Here is a 7,268-nt window from a genome sequence, read left to right as displayed (position 1 = left end):
ATGGACAACATACAGCTAGCGGGCTATACGCTACATTGGCAGGATAGAACGCCTGACTCCGGTAAGACAAGGGGTGGCGGTCTGTGTATATTTGTAAACAACAGCTGGTGCACAAAATCAAATACTAAGGAAGTCTCTATGTTTTGCTCGCCTGAGGTAGAGTATCTTATGATAAGCTGTAGACCACACTATTTACCAAGAGAGTTTTCATCTATATTTTTCATAGCTATCTATTTACCACCACAAACCAATGCTGGCATTAAGATTGCACTGAATGAGCTGTATAAGGCCATGTCAACAGGAAAACGCTCATCCAGAGGCAGCGCTCCTAGTGGCCAGGGACTTTAATGCAGGGAAACTTAAATCCGTTCTACCTCATTTCTACCAGCATGTTAAATGTGCAACCAGAGGAAAAAAAACTCTAGACCACCTTTACTCCACACACAGAGACGCATACAAAGCTCTCCCTCGCCCTCCATTTGGCAAATCTGACCATAACTCTATCCTCCTGATTCCTGCTTATAAGCAAAAACTAAAGCAGGAAGCACCAGTGACTCGGTTAATAAAAAAGTGGTCAGATGACGCAGATGCTAAGCTACAGGACTGTTTTGCTAGCACAGACTGGAACATGTTCCGGGATTCTTCAGATAGCATTGAGGAGTACACCACAACAGTCACTGGCTTCATCAATAAGTGCATCAATGATGTTGTCCCCACAGTGACCGTACGTACATACCCCAACCAGAAGCCAAGGATTACAGGAAACATCCGCACTGAGCTAAAGAGTAGAGCTGCCGCTTTCAAGGAGCGGGACTCTAACCCGGACGTTTATAAGAAATCCCGCTATGCCCTCCGACGAACCATCAAACAGGCAAAGAGTCAATACAGGACTAAGATTGAATCGTACTACACCGGCTCTGACGCTCGTTGGATTTGGCAGGGCTTGAAAACTATTACAGACTACAAAGGGAAGCACAGCCGCGAGCTGCCCAGTGACACAAGACTTCCAGACGAGCTAAACCACTTCTATGCTCGCTTCGAGGCAAGCAACACTGAAGCATGCATGAGAGCACCAGCTGTTCCAGATGACTATGTGATTACACTCTCCGTAGCCGATGTGAGTAAGACTTTTAAGCAGGTCAACATTCACAAGGCCGCAGGGCCAGACGGATTACCAGGACGTGTACTCCGAGCATGTGCTGACCAACTGGCAAGTGTATTCACTGACATTTTCAACATGTCCCTGACTGAGTCTGTAATACCAACATGTTTCAAGCAGACCACCATAGTCCCCGTGCCCAAGGACACTAAGATAACCTGCCTAAATGACTACCGACCCGTAGCACTGACGTCTGTAGCCATGAAGTGCTTTGAAAGGCTGGTCATGGCTCACATCAACACCATTATCCCAGAAACCCTAGACCCACTCCAATTTGCATACCGCCCCAACAGATCCACAGATGATGCAATCTCTATTGCACTCCACACTGCCCTTTCCCACCTGGACAAGAGGAACACCTACGTGAGAATGCTATTCATTGACTACAGCTCAGCATTCAACACCATAGTGCCCTCAAAGCTCATCACTAAGCTAAGGATCCTGGGACTAAACACCTCCCTCTGCAACTGGATCCTGGACTTCCTGACAGGCCGCCCCCAGGTGGTAAGGGTAGGTAACAACACATCTGCCACACTTATCCTCAACACGGGGGCCCCTCAGGGGTGCATGCTCAGTCCCCTCCTGTACTCCCTGTTCACCCATGACTGCATGGCCAGGCACGACTCCAACACCATCATTAAGTTTGCCGACAACACAACAGTGGTAGTTCTGATCACCGACAACGATGAGACAGCCTATAGGGAGGAGGTCAGAGACCTGGCCATGTGGTGCCAGGATAACAACCTCTCACTCAACGTGACCAAGACAAAGGAGATGATTGTGGACTACAGGAAAAAAAAGAGGACTGAGCACGCCCCCAATCTCATCGACAGGGCTGAGAGCTTCAAGCTAACAGGTTGAGAGCTTCAAGTTCCTTGGTGTCCACATCACCAACGAACTATCATGGTCCAAACACACCAAGACAGTCGTGAAGAGGGCACGACAAGCCTATTCCCCCTCAGGAGACTGAAAAGATTTGGCATGGGTCCTCAGATCCTCAAAAAATTATACAGCTGCACCATCGAGAGCATCCTGACTGGTTGCATCACTGCCTGGTATGGCAACTGCTTGGCCTCCGACCGCAAGGCACTACAGAGGGTAGTGTGTACGGCCCAGTACATCACTGGGGCCAAGCTTCCTACCATCCAGGACCTCTAGGGTGGCAGGTAGCTTAGTGGTTAAGAGCATTGTGCCAGTAACCGAAAGGTCGCTGGTTCTAATCCCCGAGCCGACTAGGTGAAAAATCTATTGATGTGCCCATGAGCAAGGCACTTAACCCTAATTGCTCCTGTAAGTCACTCTGGAGAAGAGCGTCTGCTAAATGACTAAAAATGTTTAAAAAATATATACCAGGCGGTGTCAGAGGAAGGCCCTCAAAATTGTCAAAGACTCCAGCCACCCTAGTCATAGACTGTTCTCTCTGCTATCGCACGGCAAGCGGTACCGGAGTGCCAAGTCTAGGTCCAAAAGACTTCTCAACAGCTTCTAGCCATAAGACTCCTGAACAGCTAATCATGGCTACCCAGACTATTTGCACTGCACCCCCCACCCCATCTTTTTACGCTGCTGCTACTCTGTTAATTATTTATGCATAGTCACTTTAACTCTACCCACATGTACATATTACTTAAACTACCTCAACTAGCCGGTGCCCCCGCACATTGACTCTGCACCGGTACCACCCTGTATATATAGCCTCCCTACTGTTATTTTATTTTACTTCTGCTATTTTTTTCTCAACACTTTTTTGTTGTTGTTTTATTTTACTTTTTTATTAAAAATAAATGCACTGTTGGTTAAGGGCTGTAAGTAAGCATTTCACTGTAATGTCTGCACCTGTTGGTATTCGGCGCAGGTGGCCAATAACATTTTATTTTATTTTATTTTATTTGAACACAGCACAACCTCTCCACAGGACCTTCATCCTCTCTGACATGGGAAACAATGACCATAACTATGGTTCCTACCCTGTCTGGTTATTATAAAGAGGTGGGAGGGCTAGAGAGGTTCCTACCCTGTCTGGTTATTAGAAAGAGGTAGGAGGGCTAGAGAGGTTCCTACCCTGTCTGGTTATTAGAAAGAGGTGGGAGGGCTAGAGAGGTTCCTACCCTGTCTGGTTATTAGAAAGAGGTGGGAGGGCTAGAGAGGTTCCTACCCTGTCTGGTTATTAGAAAGAGGTGGGAGGGCTAGAGGAGGTTCCTACCCTGTCTGGTTATTAGAAAGAGGTGGGAGGGCTAGAGAGGTTCCTACCCTGTCTGGTTATTAGAAAGAGGTGGGAGGGCTAGAGAGGTTCCTACCCTGTCTGGTTATTAGAAAGAGGTGGGAGGGCTAGAGAGGTTCCTACCCTGTCTGGTTATTAGAAAGAGGTGGGAGGGCTAGAGAGGTTCCTACCCTGTCTGGTTATTAGGCTACAACTCCATTATTACTGTCCATGGAATGTGGTCTACGAAGATCAAAGGCCTGACTACATGGAACGTGGTCTACGAAGATCAAAGGCCTGACTACATGGAACGTGGTCTACGAAGATCAAAGGCCTGACTACATGGAACGTGGTCTACGAAGATCAAAGGCCTGACTACATGGAACGTGGTCTATGAAGCTCAAAGGCCTGACTACATGGAACGTGGTCTATGAAGATCAAAGGCCTGACTACATGGAACATGGTCTATGAAGATCAAAGGTCTGACTACATGGAAGTGGTCTATGAAGATCAAAGGCCTGACTACATGGAACATGGTCTATGAAGATCAAAGGCCTGACCACATGGAACGTGGTCTATGAAGATCAAAGGCCTGACTACAAACACGTTAATGCTCTTTCATGCTGTCCCCAGTGACCACAAATTAATGCTCCTTTCATGTTTTCCCCAGTGACCACAAATTAATGCTCTTTTCATGTTTTCCCCAGTGATCACAAATTAATGCTCTTTTCATGTTGTCCCCAGTGATCACAAATTAATGCTCCTTTCATGTTTTCCCCAGTGACCACAAATTAATGCTCTTTTCATGTTTTCCCCAGTGATCACACATTAATGATCTTATGATTTTGTCAGTGATCAGATTTGGTGGCTCATTGTGTTGGCTGGTGGGCAGGAAGGAGGTGGAAGGGTAGTGAGTGTGTGTGTGTGTATGTGTGAGTGTGTGTGTGTGTCTTGGCATCTCTCTCCCCAGTCTGGCCTCCATCCTGGCTTCTATCCTCCATCCCTCCATCTCACATCCCTCCATCCCACAAGGTTTTCCATCATATGAGAGAGAGAACCATCACTCACCAGAACTCTGATGTTCTGGAGAGATCACCACTACTGCCACCCACTATGGAGCAGAGAGAGAGAGAGAGAGAGAGAGAGAGAGAGAGAGAGAGAGAGAGAGAGAGAGAGAGAGAGAGAGAGAGAGAGAGAGAGAGAGACAGACAGACAGACAGACAGACAGACAGACAGGCAGGCAGGCAGGCAGGCAGACAGACAGACAGACAGACAGACAGACAGACAGACAGACAGACAGACAGACAGACAGACAGACAGACAGACAGACAGACAGACAGACAGACAGACAGACAGGCAGGCAGGCAGGCAGACAGGCAGGCAGGCAGGCAGGCAGGCAGGCAGGCAGGCAGGCAGGCAGGCATGCAGGCAGGCAGGCAGGCAGGCAGGCAGGCAGGCAGGCAGACAGAAAGAAAGAAAGAGTTAGAGAGTCTCAGAGATAGAGATTACAGCATGGTAGGTGGTTAGTTGTATTTGAGTTAGAGAGTCTCAGAGATAGAGATTACAGCATGGTAGGTGGTTAGTTGTATTTAATAGAATTCATGACAAGTATGGCTCCTTCTGGTCTCTTTCTCTGCTCGACCACAGGAATACTAATATCAACAGACACTGAGGTCTTCTGTTTGGAGGATAACATTAGGAGAAAACATCAGAACCTACAGATACAACTGAAGGAGACGAGAGCAGAACAGAGCCTAGGAGAAGACATCAGAACCTACAGATACAACTGAAGGAGACGTCACTACAGCGGTCTGAGGCACTGCATCTCAGTGCTGGAGGCGTCACTACAGCGGTCTGAGGCACTGCATCTCAGTGCTGGAGGCGTCACTACAGCGGTCTGAGGCACTGCATCTCAGTGCTGGAGGCGTCACTACAGCGGTCTGAGGCACTGCATCTCAGTGCTGGAGGCGTCACTACAGCGGTCTGAGGCACTGCATCTCAGTGCTGGAGGCGTCACTACAGCGGTCTAAGGCACTGCATCACAGTGCTGGAGGCGTCACTACAGCGGTCTGAGGCACTGCATCTCAGTGCTGGAGGCGTCACTACAGCGGTCTGAGGCACTGCATCTCAGTGCTGGAGGCGTCACTACAGCGGTCTGAGGCACTGCATCTCAGTGCTGGAGGCGTCACTACAGCGGTCTGAGGCACTGCATCTCAGTGCTGGAGGCGTCACTACAGCGGTCTGAGGCACTGCATCTCAGTGCTGGAGGCGTCACTACAGCGGTCTGAGGCACTGCATCTCAGTGCTGGTGGCGTCACTCAGCGGTCTGAGGCACTGCATCTCAGTGCTGGAGGCGTCACTACAGCGGTCTGAGGCACTGCATCTCAGTGCTGGAGGCATCACTACAGACCCCCTGGTTCCATTCCAGGCTGTATCACAACCGGCCGTGATTGGGAGTCCCATAGGGCGGCGCACAATTGGCCCAGCGTCGTCCGAGTTTGGCCGGTGTAGGCTGTCATTGTAAATAAGAATTTGTTCTTAACTGACTTGCCTAGTAAAATAAAATAAAAAATAAAAAATATTCCCTTCATAGTGCACTACTTTTGACTAGTCCTATGGGCTCTGGTCAAAAGTAGTGCACTATAAAGGGAATAGGGTGCCATTTGGGATACAACCAATGTGTCCATTATTTGCATTGTAGATAGCTGCTGTGTGGTTGGCTTCTTACTCCAGGCAGAGGATCAATCACATTATTGATAAATTACATCAACGTAGCAGAGACCGTCAGTGTGCGTCCCAAATAGCACCCTATTCCCTATATAGTGCATTACCTTTAACCAGAGCCCATTAGGGCACTATGTAGGAAATAGGGCGCAATTTGGGCTACAGCCTATGAGTCAGCAGATAGATAGAGGGTCTATTTTGATGCCTCATACTGTATACACATTTAATCAATATGAACATGGACTCCAACCTACTGAGAGAGGATGCTGAGAGAGACCATTACATATTGACTTCTATTCCAACCTACTGAGAGAGACCATTACATATTGACTTCTATTCCAACCAACTGAGGGAGACCATTACATATTGACTTCTATTCTAACCAACTGAGGGAGACCATTACATATTGACTTCTATTCCAACCTACTGAGAGAGATAATTATATATTGACTTCTATACACATAAATGAGATCACTCCCTCGGACACTGTTGCTAACGTGGAAAAGTAAATAGTGGGAAAACAATATATATATTTTTTTTTTACATGGTAAACACATTTGAATCAAAATATGAACACATACTAATGAATACATACTAATGAACACATACTAATGAACACATACTAAAAGAGAGACATATTTTCACCCAGTGGGTAAATAGTAACTTTTTGTTAGGTAAGATAGCTGCCTCTGAGTTGATTCAACACAGTCATTTGCTATTGTGAAATAGTAAAGGCTGGGTAAACTACAATCCTCAGGTATTCAAAACAAAGGCCTTCAGAGAGCGTGGAGAGAGTTTATTTCTCCTCTCTTCTCTTCTCTCCTAGCCAAGGAGTCAAGGAAGTAGTCTGAGTGTTGTCGTGCCTACGGTTGGCATGGTTTTCAAACAAAGGATTGGTTGGCATGACAACGAATGACAAGGAGTTGGCGTGATGATAGCACACACAGACCGGCAATCAGGCTACCAAGGAACCCTTTTTGGAAGCCTTTTAAATCAGAAAGGGGACATAATTCACTTAAGACAACCAAGAGAGGAATGGACAATAATCTATCATGGTATTAAAGTGTATGTAAATGTGAATGTGTTGTGTCACCATGGAGATGATGTATAGGTCTACTGTAGACGCTACAGTAGGTGGAGGGCAACCCTGTTCCTGGAGTGCTGCAGGTACCAACTAGGCAGCAC

Source organism: Coregonus clupeaformis, chromosome 7 (assembly GCF_020615455.1).
Source record: "Coregonus clupeaformis isolate EN_2021a chromosome 7, ASM2061545v1, whole genome shotgun sequence".
Taxonomy (NCBI): domain Eukaryota; kingdom Metazoa; phylum Chordata; class Actinopteri; order Salmoniformes; family Salmonidae; genus Coregonus; species Coregonus clupeaformis.
The sequence above is the reverse complement of the archived record's forward strand: the minus strand, read 5'-3'. Positions refer to the sequence as shown.